We start from the raw sequence: 12,413 nt of genomic DNA, 5'->3' as shown, positions 1-12,413 counted from the left end.
TTTGTAAAAAGGACTTTGGCCAAGTGTAACCCATGTTACTGGGCCTTAGATATGACACTGTGGTGAAGTAAGAGTCATCAATACATTAATATGATAAAACTCATATTTTCCATACAGGAGATAAATTAGGAGCTGATTAAAAAGACTAAAAAACGAATGCATTAATAAACAAGTACATTTAAATAAAAGACGTAGATATTTAATTTAAAATTGTTTCATTTCAAGTGAGGTGAATGTGCTTAATGTGCTTAGTTTGTAACATTTGTAAAGATTCAGGTGACATAGAGAGTTGATAGAGCTGAAGTAGGTGAGTTCACGTGATAAATGCATGATACAAGGCTGATATACCTCAGCAGCCAATCAGAACCATGCTTACAGCGTCAATTAACCCACATGTCTCTGCAAAGTGGACAGAAACCTGGAGTTTGTGAGCCGTGCTCCATCTCAAGTTGGAGTGTGTGTGCCTAAGATTGAACTTTTCTGGTGAGTGAATTTTATTGCGAATTTTATGGAGTGAATTAGTAGATTTTTTACCTGTTTTGAACTGTAAAATGGTTAAGAAAAATGCTTAATTCAGTTAATTAGTTCTGTGTTATGTGTAAATTGTGTGGTCAGAGCAACTCATTCATACAGAGATATTTATTAAGAAAATATCATGTTTATTTCTGATCAGTTGTCATGCATATAGTTGGTTTAATGAAGAAATAACATATGTTGAGCAGTTAATGACCCTGAATATGTGTAAATGCTTAAAGGGTGTGTAGGTAATTTCTCTCTTTTGGCCTATGCAGGCCGGGTCTTTTTCTTTCTCCTGTTTTAAGTTGGATTTGAAGTTTTTCTGGAGTGTGGATTTCTTCTGCTGCTCCTCTGTGCTACAACCGTGGTGGTAGAGTGCAGCAGTTGTGGCGAGCCAAGCTATTTGATGAGACGATCCTGAGAGATCTGAACTGTTATTTTCATCATCAATCCTGGTAGGACTGTTTTTTGTACTCAGAAGGATTCATTTTATTGCTTTCATTGGACTGATAACGGACAGTAAGGAGAAACTTTTCGTCACTTAAAAGGCAATGCTGTAAAATTTCTCGTTGTATTTGAATTTGAACTGTTAATTGATGTAATTTGAAAGGTGATAAAAAAAATTTTAAGAGGTATTTTCATAAGAACTTGGTTGCTGTAATAAATGTTTATTTTTCTTTTCTTTTTTTACAAACATTCAATACAGTTACAACTTTTTTTTAAACTTACCTGTTGATCTATGTGTCATCTTCATTCTTGTTACTCATTGCTTACGGCTCCGGCTTCATATTCCCTTCTCATGAGACAAACCTAGAGCCTGATACGCTGGTCCATTTGATAACTGAAGTAAATAGCTATAGCGATACACATGTCTGTACCACTCAGTGTCTACCATAGTACGCTAGAGCTGTACACGGTTACGCAAGCATCAGTTACAGCATCCAATCTGACGTTGAAGAATATTGTGTAGCATCCTTCCTTCGATAGCTCAGTTGGTAGAGCGGAGGACTGTAGGTTGATAATAGCAGTTATCCTTAGGTCGCTGGTTCAACTCCGGCTCGAAGGATGTGATTTTCGTTGATGCCAAAGGTGTGTCTGTAGTTTTCGTAGAGCGAATGTCTCCTTAACACAGTCAAATCATTGTTAGTATGCTGGTTCAACTCCGGCTGGAAGTATGTACTTTTCGATGCTGTCAAATGTGTGTTCGTCGTTTTCGTAGAGCGATCGGTGTTTTAACACGTTAAACTTTTTGTAATGTCTAGTCTTTGTGAAACGGAATTTGACTAAGCATCAATTTCAGCATCCAACGAGTCGCTGAAGAATTGACTGTGCATCCTTCCTTCGATAGCTCAGTTGGTAGAGCGGAGGACTGTAGGTTGATAATAGCAGGTATCCTTAGGTCGCTGGTTCAACTCCGGCTCGAAGGATGTGATTTTCGTTGATGCCAAAGGTGTGTTTGTGGTTTTGGTAGAGCGATCGGCTCTTTAACACAGTCAACTCTTTATTAGATCGCTGGTTCAACTCCGGCTCGAAGGATGTACCTTTCAATGCTGCCAAATGTGTGTCTGTGGTTTTCGTAGAGCGATCGACTCTTTAACACGTTAAACTTTTTGTAATGTCTAGTCATTATAAACCGGAATTTGGCTAAGCATCAATTTCAGCATCCAATCAAACGCTGAACAAGTTAGTGTTGCATCCTTCCTTCGATAGCTCAGTTGGTAGAGCGGAGGACTGTAGGTTGATAATAGCAGGTATCCTTAGGTCGCTGGTTCAACTCCGGCTCGAAGGATGAATTTTTCGTTGCTGCCAAAGGTGTGTCTGTAGTTTTCGTAGAGCGAATGTCTCCTTAACACAGTCAAATCATTGTTATTATGCTGGTTCAACTCCGGCTCGAAGGATGTACTTTTCGATGCTGTCAAATGTGTGTTCGTCGTTTTCGTAGAGCGATCGGTGTTTTAACACGTTAAACTTTTTGTAATGTCTAGTCTTTGTGAAACGGAATTTGACTAAGCATCAATTTCAGCATCCAACGAATCGCTGAAGAATTGACTGTGCATCCTTCCTTCGATAGCTCAGTTGGTAGAGCGGAGGACTGTAGGTTGATAATAGCAGGTATCCTTAGGTCGCTGGTTCAACTCCGGCTCGAAGGATGTGATTTTCGTTGATGCCAAAGGTGTGTCTGTAGTTTTCGTAGAGCGAATGTCTCCTTAACACAGTCAAATCATTGTTATTATGCTGGTTCAACTCCGGCTCGAAGGATGTACTTTTCGATGCTGTCAAATGTGTGTTCGTCGTTTTCGTAGAGCGATCGGTGTTTTAACACGTTAAACTTTTTGTAATGTCTAGTCTTTGTGAAACGGAATTTGACTAAGCATCAATTTCAGCATCCAACGAGTCGCTGAAGAATTGACTGTGCATCCTTCCTTCGATAGCTCAGTTGGTAGAGCGGAGGACTGTAGGTTGATAATAGCAGGTATCCTTAGGTCGCTGGTTCAACTCCGGCTCGAAGGATGTGATTTTCGTTGATGCCAAAGGTCTGTCTGTGGTTTTGGTAGAGCGATCGGCTCTTTAACACAGTCAACTCTTTATTAGATCGCTGGTTCAACTCCGGCTCGAAGGATGTACCTTTCAATGCTGCCGAATGTGTGTCTGTGGTTTTCGTAGAGCGATCGACTCTTTAACACGTTAAACCTTTTGTAATGTCTAGTCATTGTAAACCGGAATTTGGCTAAGCATCAATTTCAGCATCCAATCACACGCTGAACAAGTTAGTGTTGCATCCTTCCTTCGATAGCTCAGTTGGTAGAGCGGAGGACTGTAGGTTGATAATAGCAGGTATCCTTAGGTCGCTGGTTCAACTCCGGCTCGAAGGATGAATTTTTCGTTGCTGCCAAAGGTGTGTCTGTAGTTTTCGTAGAGCGAATGTCTCCTTAACACAGTCAAATCATTGTTATTATGCTGGTTCAACTCCGGCTCGAAGGATGTACTTTTCGATGCTGTCAAATGTGTGTTCGTCGTTTTCGTAGAGCGATCGGTGTTTTAACACGTTAAACTTTTTGTAATGTCTAGTCTTTGTGAAACGGAATTTGACTAAGCATCAATTTCAGCATCCAACGAATCGCTGAAGAATTGACTGTGCATCCTTCCTTCGATAGCTCAGTTGGTAGAGCGGAGGACTGTAGGTTGATAATAGCAGGTATCCTTAGGTCGCTGGTTCAACTCCGGCTCGAAGGATGTGATTTTCGTTGATGCCAAAGGTGTGTCTGTAGTTTTCGTAGAGCGAATGTCTCCTTAACACAGTCAAATCATTGTTATTATGCTGGTTCAACTCCGGCTCGAAGGATGTACTTTTCGATGCTGTCAAATGTGTGTTCGTCGTTTTCGTAGAGCGATCGGTGTTTTAACACGTTAAACTTTTTGTAATGTCTAGTCTTTGTGAAACGGAATTTGACTAAGCATCAATTTCAGCATCCAACGAGTCGCTGAAGAATTGACTGTGCATCCTTCCTTCGATAGCTCAGTTGGTAGAGCGGAGGACTGTAGGTTGATAATAGCAGGTATCCTTAGGTCGCTGGTTCAACTCCGGCTCGAAGGATGTGATTTTCGTTGATGCCAAAGGTCTGTCTGTGGTTTTGGTAGAGCGATCGGCTCTTTAACACAGTCAACTCTTTATTAGATCGCTGGTTCAACTCCGGCTCGAAGGATGTACCTTTCAATGCTGCCGAATGTGTGTCTGTGGTTTTCGTAGAGCGATCGACTCTTTAACACGTTAAACCTTTTGTAATGTCTAGTCATTGTAAACCGGAATTTGGCTAAGCATCAATTTCAGCATCCAATCACACGCTGAACAAGTTAGTGTTGCATCCTTCCTTCGATAGCTCAGTTGGTAGAGCGGAGGACTGTAGGTTGATAATAGCAGGTATCCTTAGGTCGCTGGTTCAACTCCGGCTCGAAGGATGAATTTTTCGTTGCTGCCAAAGGTGTGTCTGTAGTTTTCGTAGAGCGAATGTCTCCTTAACACAGTCAAATCATTGTTAGTACACTGGTTCAACTCCGGCTCGAAGGATGTACTTTACGTTGCTGCCAAATGTGTGTGCGTGGTTTTCATAGAGCGATCGGCTCTTTAACACGTTAAACGTTTTGTAATGTCTAGATTTTGTAAAAAGGAACTTTTGCTAAGAATCAATTTCAGCATAGAATCACACGCTGAACAGGTTAGTGTTGCATCCTTCCTTCGATAGCTCAGTTGGTAGAGCGGAGGACTGTAGGTTGATAATAGCAGTTATCCTTAGGTCGCTGGTTCAACTCCGGCTCGAAGGATGTACTTTACGTTGCTGCCAAATGTGTGCGTGGTTTTCATAGAGCGATCGGCTCTTTAACACGTTAAACCTTTTGTAATGTCTAGATTTTGTAAAAAGGAACTTTTGCTAAGCATCAATTTCAGCATCCAACGAGTCGCTGAAGAATTGACTGTGCATCTTTCCTTCGATAGCTCAGTTGGTAGAGCGGAGGACTGTAGGTTGATAATAGCAGGTATCCTTAGGTCGCCGGTTCAACTCCGGCTCAAAGTATGAATTTTTCGTTGCTGCCAAAGGTGTGTCTGTAGTTTTTGTAGAGCGAATGTCTCCTTAACACAGTCAACTCTTTATTAGATCGCTGGTTCAACTCCGGCTCGAAAGATGTACCTTTCAATGCTGTCAAATGTGTGTCTGTGGTTTTCGTAGAGCGATCGACTCTTTAACACGTTAAACTTTTTGTAATATCTAGTCATTGTAAACCGGAATTTGGCTAAGCATCAATTTCAGCATCCAATCACACGCTGAACAAGTTAATGTTGCATCCTTCCTTCGATAGCTCAGTTGGTAGAGCGGAGGACTGTAGGTGATAATAGCAGGTATCCTTAGGTCGCGTGTTCAACTCCGGCTCGAAGGATGAATTTTTCGTTGCTGCCAAAGGTGTGTGTAGTTTTCGTAGAGCAAATGTCTCCTTAACACAGTCAAATCATTGTTAGTATGCTGGTTCAACTCCGGCTCGAAGGATGTACTTTTCGATGCTGTCAAATGTGTGTTCGTCGTTTTCGTAGAGCGATCGGTGTTTTAACACGTTAAACTTTTTGTAATGTCTAGTCTTTGTGAAACGGAATTTGACTAAGCATCAATTTCAGCATCCAACGAGTCGCTGAAGAATTGACTGTGCATCCTTCCTTCGATAGCTCAGTTGGTAGAGCGGAGGACTGTAGGTTGATAATAGCAGGTATCCTTAGGTCGCTGGTTCAACTCCGGCTCGAAGGATGTGATTTTCGTTGATGCCAAAGGTGTGTCTGTAGTTTTCGTAGAGCGAATGTCTCCTTAACACAGTCAAATCATTGTTAGTATGCTGGTTCAACTCCGGCTGGAAGTATGTACTTTTCGATGCTGTCAAATGTGTGTTCGTCGTTTTCGTAGAGCGATCGGTGTTTTAACACGTTAAACTTTTTGTAATGTCTAGTCTTTGTGAAACGGAATTTGACTAAGCATCAATTTCAGCATCCAACGAGTCGCTGAAGAATTGACTGTGCATCCTTCCTTCGATAGCTCAGTTGGTAGAGCGGAGGACTGTAGGTTGATAATAGCAGGTATCCTTAGGTCGCTGGTTCAACTCCGGCTCGAAGGATGTACTTTACGTTGCTGCCAAATGTGTGTGCGTGGTTTTCATAGAGCGATTGGCTCTTTAACACGTTAAACTTTCTGTAATGTCTAGATTTTGTAAAAAGGAACGTTTGCTAAGCATCAATTTCAGCATCCAATCACTCGCTGAATAATTTAGTGTTGCATCCTTCCTTCGATAGCTCAGTTGGTAGAGCGGAGGACCGTAGGTTGATAATAGCAGGTATCCTTAGGTCGCTGGTTCAACTCCGGCTCGAAGGATGTGATTTACGTTGATGCCAAAGGTGTGTCTGTAGTTTTGGTAGAGCGATCGGCTCTTTAACACAGTCAATTCTTTATTAGATCGCTGGTTCAACTCCGGCTCGAAGGATGTACCTTTCAATGCTGCCAAATGTGTGTCTGTGGTTTTGGTAGAGCGATCGGCTCTTTAACACAGTCAATTCTTTATTAGATCGCTGGTTCAACTCCGGCTCGAAGGATGTACCTTTCAATGCTGCCAAATGTGTGTCTGTGGTTTTCGTAAAGCGATCGACTCTTTAACACGTTAAACCTTTTGTAATGTCTAGTCATTGTAAACCGGAATTTGGCTAAGCATCAATTTCAGTATCCAATCACACGCTGAACAAGTTAGTGTTGCATCCTTCCTTCGATAGCTCAGTTGGTAGAGCGGAGGACTGTAGGTGATAATAGCAGGTATCCTTAGGTCGCTGGTTCAACTCCGGCTCGAAGGATGAATTTTTCGTTGCTGCCAAAGTTGTGTCTGTAGTTTTCGTGAGCGAATGTCTCCTTAACACAGTCAAATCATTGTTAGTACGCTGGTTCAACTCCGGCTGGAAGTATGTACTTTTCGATGCTGTCAAATGTGTGTTCGTCGTTTTCGTAGAGCGATCGGCTTTTTAACACGTTAAACTTATTGTAAAACGGAATTTGGCTAAACATCAATTTCATTATCCAATCACTCGCTGAATAATTTAGTGTTGCATCCTTCCTTCGATAGCTCAGTTGGTAGAGCGGAGGACTGTAGGTTGATAATAGCAGGTATCCTTAGGTCGCTGGTTCAACTCCGGCTCGAAGGATGTACTTTACGTTGCTGCCAAATGTGTGTGCGTGGTTTTCATAGAGCGATCGGCTCTTTAACACGTTAAACTTTTTGTAATGTCTAGATTTTGTAAAAAGGAACTATTGCTAAGCATCAATTTCAGCATCCAATCACTCGCTGAATAATTTTGTTTTGCATCCTTCCTTCGATAGCTCAGTTGGTAGAGCGGAGGACCGTAGGTTGATAATAGCAGGTATCCTTAGGTCGCTGGTTCAACTCCGGCTCGAAGGATGTGATTTTCGTTGATGCCAAAGGTCTGTCTGTAGTTTTGGTAGAGCGATCGGCTCTTTAACACAGTCAATTCTTTATTAGATCGCTGGTTCAACTCCGGCTCGAAGGATGTACTTTTCAATGCTGCCAAATGTGTGTCTGTGGTTTTCGTAGAGCGATCGACTGTTTAACACGTTAAACTTTTTGTAATGTCTAGTCATTGTAAACCGGAATTTGGCTAAGCATCAATTCCAGCATCCAATCACACGCTGAACAAGTTAGTGTTGCATCCTTCCTTCGATAGCTCAGTTGGTAGAGCGGAGGACTGTAGGTGATAATAGCAGGTATCCTTAGGTCGCTGGTTCAACTCCGGCTCGAAGGATGTACTTTACGTTGCTGCCAAATGTGTGTGCGTGGTTTTCATAGAGCGATTGGCTCTTTAACACGTTAAACTTTCTGTAATGTCTAGATTTTGTAAAAAGGAACGTTTGCTAAGCATCAATTTCAGCATCCAATCACTCGCTGAATAATTTAGTGTTGCATCCTTCCTTCGATAGCTCAGTTGGTAGAGCGGAGGACCGTAGGTTGATAATAGCAGGTATCCTTAGGTCGCTGGTTCAACTCCGGCTCGAAGGATGTGATTTTCGTTGATGCCAAAGGTGTGTCTATAGTTTTGGTAGAGCGATCGGCTCTTTAACACAGTCAATTCTTTATTAGATCGCTGGTTCAACTCCGGCTCGAAGGATGTACCTTTCAATGCTGCCAAATGTGTGTCTGTGGTTTTCGTAAAGCGATCGACTCTTTAACACGTTAAACTTTTTGTAATGTCTAGTCATTGTAAACCGGAATTTGGCTAAGCATCAATTTCAGCATCCAATCACACACTGAACAAGTTAGTGTTGCATCCTTCCTTCGATAGCTCAGTTGGTAGAGCGGAGGACTGTAGGTGAAAATAGCAGGTATCCTTAGGTCGCTGGTTCAACTCCGGCTCGAAGGATGAATTTTTCGTTGCTGCCAAAGTTGTGTCTGTAGTTTTCGTGAGCGAATGTCTCCTTAACACAGTCAAATCATTGTTAGTACGCTGGTTCAACTCCGGCTGGAAGTATGTACTTTTCGATGCTGTCAAATGTGTGTTCGTCGTTTTCGTAGAGCGATCGGCTTTTTAACACGTTAAACTTATTGTAAAACGGAATTTGGCTAAACATCAATTTCATTATCCAATCACTCGCTGAATAATTTAATGTTGCATCCTTCCTTCGATAGCTCAGTTGGTAGAGCGGAAGACTGTAGGTTGATAATAGCAGGTATCCTTAGGTCGCTGGTTCAACTCCGGCTCGAAGGATGAATTTTTCGTTGCTGCCAAAGTTGTGTCTAGTTTTCGTGAGCGAATGTCTCCTTAACACAGTCAAATCATTGTTAGTACGCTGGTTCAACTCCGGCTCGAAGGATGTACTTTACGTTGCTGCCAAATGTGTGTCCGTGGTTTTCATAGAGCGATCGGCTTTTTAACACGTTAAACTTATTGTAAAACGGAATTTGGCTAAACATCAATTTCATTATCCAATCACTCGCTGAATAATTTAGTGTTGCATCCTTCCTTCGATAGCTCAGTTGGTAGAGCGGAGGACTGTAGGTTGATAATAGCAGGTATCCTTAGGTCGCTGGTTCAACTCCGGCTCGAAGGATGTACTTTACGTTGCTGCCAAATGTGTGTGCGTGGTTTTCATAGAGCGATCGGCTCTTTAACACGTTAAACTTTTTGTAATGTCTAGATTTTGTAAAAAGGAACTTTTGCTAAGCATCAATTTCAGCATCCAATCTGAATAATTTAGTGTTGCATTCTTCCTTCGATAGCTCAGTTGGTAGAGCGGAGGACTGTAGGTTGATAATAGCAGTTATCCTTAGGTCGCTGGTTCAACTCCGGCTCGAAGGATGAATTTTTCGTTGCTGCCAAAGTTGTGTCTGTAGTTTTCGTGAGCGAATGTCTCCTTAACACAGTCAAATCATTGTTAGTACGCTGGTTCAACTCCGGCTGGAAGTATGTACTTTTCGATGCTGTCAAATGTGTGTTCGTCGTTTTCGTAGAGCGATCGGCTTTTTAACACGTTAAACTTATTGTAAAACGGAATTTGGCTAAACATCAATTTCATTATCCAATCACTCGCTGAATAATTTAATGTGGCATCCTTCCTTCGATAGCTCAGTTGGTAGAGCGGAGGACTGTAGGTTGATAATAGCAGGTATCCTTAGGTCGCTGGTTCAACTCCGGCTCGAAGGATGAATTTTTCGTTGCTGCCAAAGTTGTGACTGTAGTTTTCATAGAGCGATCGGCTCTTTAACACGTTAAACTTTTTGTAATGTCTAGATTTTGTAAAAAGGAACTTTTGCTAAGCATCAATTTCAGCATCCAATCACTCGCTGAATAATTTAGTGTTGCATCCTTCCTTCGATAGCTCAGTTGGTACAGCGGAGGACTGTAGGTTGATAATAGCAGTTATCCTTAGGTCGCTGGTTCAACTCCGGCTCGAAGGATGTGATTTTTGTTGATGCCAAAGGTCTGTCTGTAGTTTTGGTAGAGCGATCGGCTCTTTAACACAGTCAATTCTTTATTAGATCGCTGGTTCAACTCCGGCTCGAAGGATGTACTTTTCAATGCTGCCAAATGTGTGTCTGTGGTTTTCGTAGAGCGATCGACTGTTTAACACGTTAAACTTTTTGTAATGTCTAGTCATTGTAAACCGGAATTTGGCTAAGCATCAATTCCAGCATCCAATCACACGCTGAACAAGTTAGTGTTGCATCCTTCCTTCGATAGCTCAGTTGGTAGAGCGGAGGACTGTAGGTGATAATAGCAGGTATCCTTAGGTCGCTGGTTCAACTCCGGCTCGAAGGATGTACTTTACGTTGCTGCCAAATGTGTGTGCGTGGTTTTCATAGAGCGATCGGCTCTTTAACACGTTAAACTTTTTGTAATGTCTAGATTTTGTAAAAAGGAACTTTTGCTAAGCATCAATTTCAGCATCCAATCACTCGCTGAATAATTTAGTGTTGCATCCTTCCTTCGATAGCTCAGTTGGTAGAGCGGAAGACTGTAGGTTGATAATAGCAGTTATCCTTAGGTCGCTGGTTCAACTCCGGCTCGAAGGATGTGATTTTAGTTGATGCCAAAGGTGTGTCTATAGTTTTGGTAGAGCGATCGGCTCTTTAACACAGTCAATTCTTTATTAGATCGCTGGTTCAACTCCGGCTCGAAGGATGTACCTTTCAATGCTGCCAAATGTGTGTCTGTGGTTTTCGTAAAGCGATCGACTCTTTAACACGTTAAACTTTTTGTAATGTCTAGTCAATGTAAACCGGAATTTGGCTAAGCATCAATTTCAGCATCCAATCACACACTGAACAAGTTAGTGTTGCATCCTTCCTTCGATAGCTCAGTTGGTAGAGCGGAGGACTGTAGGTGATAATAGCAGGTATCCTTAGGTCGCTGGTTCAACTCCGGCTCGAAGGATGAATTTTTCGTTGCTGCCAAAGTTGTGTCTGTAGTTTTCGTGAGCGAATGTCTCCTTAACACAGTCAAATCATTGTTAGTACGCTGGTTCAACTCCGGCTCGAAGGATGTACTTTACGTTGCTGCCAAATGTGTGTCCGTGGTTTTCATAGAGCGATCGGCTTTTTAACACGTTAAACTTATTGTAAAACGGAATTTGGCTAAACATCAATTTCATTATCCAATCACTCGCTGAATAATTTAGTGTTGCATCCTTCCTTCGATAGCTCAGTTGGTAGAGCGGAGCACTGTAGGTTGATAATAGCAGGTATCCTTAGGTCGCTGGTTCAACTCCGGCTCGAAGGATGTACTTTACGTTGCTGCCAAATGTGTGTGCGTGGTTTTCGTAGAGCGATTGGCTCTTTAACACGTTAAACTTTCTGTAATGTCTAGATTTTGTAAAAAGGAACGTTTGCTAAGCATCAATTTCAGCATCCAATCACTCGCTGAATAATTTAGTGTTGCATCCTTCCTTCGATAGCTCAGTTGGTAGAGCGGAGGACCGTAGGTTGATAATAGCAGGTATCCTTAGGTCGCTGGTTCAACTCCGGCTCGAAGGATGTGATTTTCGTTGATGCCAAAGGTGTGTCTATAGTTTTGGTAGAGCGATCGGCTCTTTAACACAGTCAATTCTTTATTAGATCGCTGGTTCAACTCCGGCTCGAAGGATGTACCTTTCAATGCTGCCAAATGTGTGTCTGTGGTTTTCGTAGAGCGATCGACTCTTTAACACGTTAAACTTTTTGTAATGTCTAGTCATTGTAAACCGGAATTTGGCTAAGCATCAATTTCAGCATCCAATCACACACTGAACAAGTTAGTGTTGCATCCTTCCTTCGATAGCTCAGTTGGTAGAGCGGAGGACTGTAGGTGATAATAGCAGGTATCCTTAGGTCGCTGGTTCAACTCCGGCTCGAAGGATGTGATTTTCGTTGATGCCAAAGGTGTGTCTGGGGTTTTGGTAGAGCGATCGGCTCTTTAACACAGTCAATTCTTTATTAGATCGCTGGTTCAACTCCGGCTCGAAGGATGTACCTTTCAATGCTGCCAAATGTGTGTCTGTGGTTTTCGTAAAGCGATCGACTCTTTAACACGTTAAACTTTTTGTAATGTCTAGTCATTGTAAACCGGAATTTGGCTAAGCATCAATTTCAGCATCCAATCACACGCTGAACAAGTTAGTGTTGCATCCTTCCTTCGATAGCTCAGTTGGTAGAGCGGAGGACTGTAGGTGATAATAGCAGGTATCCTTAGGTCGCTGGTTCAACTCCGGCTCGAAGGATGAATTTTTCGTTGCTGCCAAAGTTGTGTCTGTAGTTTTCGTGAGCGAATGTCTCCTTAACACAGTCAAATCATTGTTAGTACGCTGGTTCAACTCCGGCTGGAAGTATGTACT

The 12,413-nt window shown here is 42.2% G+C and overlaps 28 non-coding genes across 28 annotated transcripts; all 28 read left to right on the top strand.

Annotated features, from left to right (window-relative positions):
- Positions 1-1,493: 1,493 nt before the first annotated feature.
- On the top strand, positions 1,494-1,582 carry trnay-gua (transfer RNA tyrosine (anticodon GUA)). Its single transcript is given in 2 exon segments — positions 1,494-1,530; positions 1,547-1,582. It is a non-coding gene; the product is annotated as a tRNA-Tyr (tRNA).
- Positions 1,583-1,854: 272 nt separating this feature from the next.
- Positions 1,855-1,943, top strand: trnay-gua (transfer RNA tyrosine (anticodon GUA)). The gene is given in 2 exon segments: positions 1,855-1,891; positions 1,908-1,943. It is a non-coding gene; the product is annotated as a tRNA-Tyr (tRNA).
- Positions 1,944-2,216: 273 nt separating this feature from the next.
- Positions 2,217-2,305, top strand: trnay-gua (transfer RNA tyrosine (anticodon GUA)). The gene is given in 2 exon segments: positions 2,217-2,253; positions 2,270-2,305. It is a non-coding gene; the product is annotated as a tRNA-Tyr (tRNA).
- A 272-nt stretch (positions 2,306-2,577) lies between these two features.
- On the top strand, positions 2,578-2,666 carry trnay-gua (transfer RNA tyrosine (anticodon GUA)). Its single transcript is given in 2 exon segments — positions 2,578-2,614; positions 2,631-2,666. It is a non-coding gene; the product is annotated as a tRNA-Tyr (tRNA).
- Positions 2,667-2,938: 272 nt separating this feature from the next.
- On the top strand, positions 2,939-3,027 carry trnay-gua (transfer RNA tyrosine (anticodon GUA)). Its single transcript is given in 2 exon segments — positions 2,939-2,975; positions 2,992-3,027. It is a non-coding gene; the product is annotated as a tRNA-Tyr (tRNA).
- A 273-nt stretch (positions 3,028-3,300) lies between these two features.
- Positions 3,301-3,389, top strand: trnay-gua (transfer RNA tyrosine (anticodon GUA)). Its single transcript is given in 2 exon segments — positions 3,301-3,337; positions 3,354-3,389. It is a non-coding gene; the product is annotated as a tRNA-Tyr (tRNA).
- A 272-nt stretch (positions 3,390-3,661) lies between these two features.
- trnay-gua (transfer RNA tyrosine (anticodon GUA)) lies at positions 3,662-3,750 on the top strand. Its single transcript is given in 2 exon segments — positions 3,662-3,698; positions 3,715-3,750. It is a non-coding gene; the product is annotated as a tRNA-Tyr (tRNA).
- A 272-nt stretch (positions 3,751-4,022) lies between these two features.
- On the top strand, positions 4,023-4,111 carry trnay-gua (transfer RNA tyrosine (anticodon GUA)). The gene is given in 2 exon segments: positions 4,023-4,059; positions 4,076-4,111. It is a non-coding gene; the product is annotated as a tRNA-Tyr (tRNA).
- Positions 4,112-4,384: 273 nt separating this feature from the next.
- On the top strand, positions 4,385-4,473 carry trnay-gua (transfer RNA tyrosine (anticodon GUA)). Its single transcript is given in 2 exon segments — positions 4,385-4,421; positions 4,438-4,473. It is a non-coding gene; the product is annotated as a tRNA-Tyr (tRNA).
- Positions 4,474-4,747: 274 nt separating this feature from the next.
- Positions 4,748-4,836, top strand: trnay-gua (transfer RNA tyrosine (anticodon GUA)). The gene is given in 2 exon segments: positions 4,748-4,784; positions 4,801-4,836. It is a non-coding gene; the product is annotated as a tRNA-Tyr (tRNA).
- An 882-nt stretch (positions 4,837-5,718) lies between these two features.
- trnay-gua (transfer RNA tyrosine (anticodon GUA)) lies at positions 5,719-5,807 on the top strand. The gene is given in 2 exon segments: positions 5,719-5,755; positions 5,772-5,807. It is a non-coding gene; the product is annotated as a tRNA-Tyr (tRNA).
- Positions 5,808-6,079: 272 nt separating this feature from the next.
- Positions 6,080-6,168, top strand: trnay-gua (transfer RNA tyrosine (anticodon GUA)). Its single transcript is given in 2 exon segments — positions 6,080-6,116; positions 6,133-6,168. It is a non-coding gene; the product is annotated as a tRNA-Tyr (tRNA).
- A 165-nt stretch (positions 6,169-6,333) lies between these two features.
- trnay-gua (transfer RNA tyrosine (anticodon GUA)) lies at positions 6,334-6,422 on the top strand. The gene is given in 2 exon segments: positions 6,334-6,370; positions 6,387-6,422. It is a non-coding gene; the product is annotated as a tRNA-Tyr (tRNA).
- Positions 6,423-6,804: 382 nt separating this feature from the next.
- Positions 6,805-6,892, top strand: trnay-gua (transfer RNA tyrosine (anticodon GUA)). Its single transcript is given in 2 exon segments — positions 6,805-6,841; positions 6,857-6,892. It is a non-coding gene; the product is annotated as a tRNA-Tyr (tRNA).
- Positions 6,893-7,148: 256 nt separating this feature from the next.
- Positions 7,149-7,237, top strand: trnay-gua (transfer RNA tyrosine (anticodon GUA)). The gene is given in 2 exon segments: positions 7,149-7,185; positions 7,202-7,237. It is a non-coding gene; the product is annotated as a tRNA-Tyr (tRNA).
- A 165-nt stretch (positions 7,238-7,402) lies between these two features.
- On the top strand, positions 7,403-7,491 carry trnay-gua (transfer RNA tyrosine (anticodon GUA)). The gene is given in 2 exon segments: positions 7,403-7,439; positions 7,456-7,491. It is a non-coding gene; the product is annotated as a tRNA-Tyr (tRNA).
- Positions 7,492-7,764: 273 nt separating this feature from the next.
- Positions 7,765-7,852, top strand: trnay-gua (transfer RNA tyrosine (anticodon GUA)). The gene is given in 2 exon segments: positions 7,765-7,801; positions 7,817-7,852. It is a non-coding gene; the product is annotated as a tRNA-Tyr (tRNA).
- Positions 7,853-8,017: 165 nt separating this feature from the next.
- Positions 8,018-8,106, top strand: trnay-gua (transfer RNA tyrosine (anticodon GUA)). Its single transcript is given in 2 exon segments — positions 8,018-8,054; positions 8,071-8,106. It is a non-coding gene; the product is annotated as a tRNA-Tyr (tRNA).
- A 273-nt stretch (positions 8,107-8,379) lies between these two features.
- trnay-gua (transfer RNA tyrosine (anticodon GUA)) lies at positions 8,380-8,467 on the top strand. Its single transcript is given in 2 exon segments — positions 8,380-8,416; positions 8,432-8,467. It is a non-coding gene; the product is annotated as a tRNA-Tyr (tRNA).
- A 599-nt stretch (positions 8,468-9,066) lies between these two features.
- On the top strand, positions 9,067-9,155 carry trnay-gua (transfer RNA tyrosine (anticodon GUA)). Its single transcript is given in 2 exon segments — positions 9,067-9,103; positions 9,120-9,155. It is a non-coding gene; the product is annotated as a tRNA-Tyr (tRNA).
- Positions 9,156-9,314: 159 nt separating this feature from the next.
- Positions 9,315-9,403, top strand: trnay-gua (transfer RNA tyrosine (anticodon GUA)). The gene is given in 2 exon segments: positions 9,315-9,351; positions 9,368-9,403. It is a non-coding gene; the product is annotated as a tRNA-Tyr (tRNA).
- A 256-nt stretch (positions 9,404-9,659) lies between these two features.
- trnay-gua (transfer RNA tyrosine (anticodon GUA)) lies at positions 9,660-9,748 on the top strand. Its single transcript is given in 2 exon segments — positions 9,660-9,696; positions 9,713-9,748. It is a non-coding gene; the product is annotated as a tRNA-Tyr (tRNA).
- Positions 9,749-9,913: 165 nt separating this feature from the next.
- trnay-gua (transfer RNA tyrosine (anticodon GUA)) lies at positions 9,914-10,002 on the top strand. Its single transcript is given in 2 exon segments — positions 9,914-9,950; positions 9,967-10,002. It is a non-coding gene; the product is annotated as a tRNA-Tyr (tRNA).
- A 273-nt stretch (positions 10,003-10,275) lies between these two features.
- Positions 10,276-10,363, top strand: trnay-gua (transfer RNA tyrosine (anticodon GUA)). Its single transcript is given in 2 exon segments — positions 10,276-10,312; positions 10,328-10,363. It is a non-coding gene; the product is annotated as a tRNA-Tyr (tRNA).
- A 527-nt stretch (positions 10,364-10,890) lies between these two features.
- On the top strand, positions 10,891-10,978 carry trnay-gua (transfer RNA tyrosine (anticodon GUA)). Its single transcript is given in 2 exon segments — positions 10,891-10,927; positions 10,943-10,978. It is a non-coding gene; the product is annotated as a tRNA-Tyr (tRNA).
- A 510-nt stretch (positions 10,979-11,488) lies between these two features.
- trnay-gua (transfer RNA tyrosine (anticodon GUA)) lies at positions 11,489-11,577 on the top strand. Its single transcript is given in 2 exon segments — positions 11,489-11,525; positions 11,542-11,577. It is a non-coding gene; the product is annotated as a tRNA-Tyr (tRNA).
- A 273-nt stretch (positions 11,578-11,850) lies between these two features.
- trnay-gua (transfer RNA tyrosine (anticodon GUA)) lies at positions 11,851-11,938 on the top strand. Its single transcript is given in 2 exon segments — positions 11,851-11,887; positions 11,903-11,938. It is a non-coding gene; the product is annotated as a tRNA-Tyr (tRNA).
- Positions 11,939-12,211: 273 nt separating this feature from the next.
- On the top strand, positions 12,212-12,299 carry trnay-gua (transfer RNA tyrosine (anticodon GUA)). Its single transcript is given in 2 exon segments — positions 12,212-12,248; positions 12,264-12,299. It is a non-coding gene; the product is annotated as a tRNA-Tyr (tRNA).
- The last annotated feature ends 114 nt before the right edge of the window (positions 12,300-12,413 follow it).

This window comes from Sebastes fasciatus, chromosome 16 (assembly GCF_043250625.1).
Source record: "Sebastes fasciatus isolate fSebFas1 chromosome 16, fSebFas1.pri, whole genome shotgun sequence".
Lineage (NCBI taxonomy): Eukaryota > Metazoa > Chordata > Actinopteri > Perciformes > Sebastidae > Sebastes > Sebastes fasciatus.
This window is presented reverse-complemented; position numbering and strand designations above follow the sequence as displayed.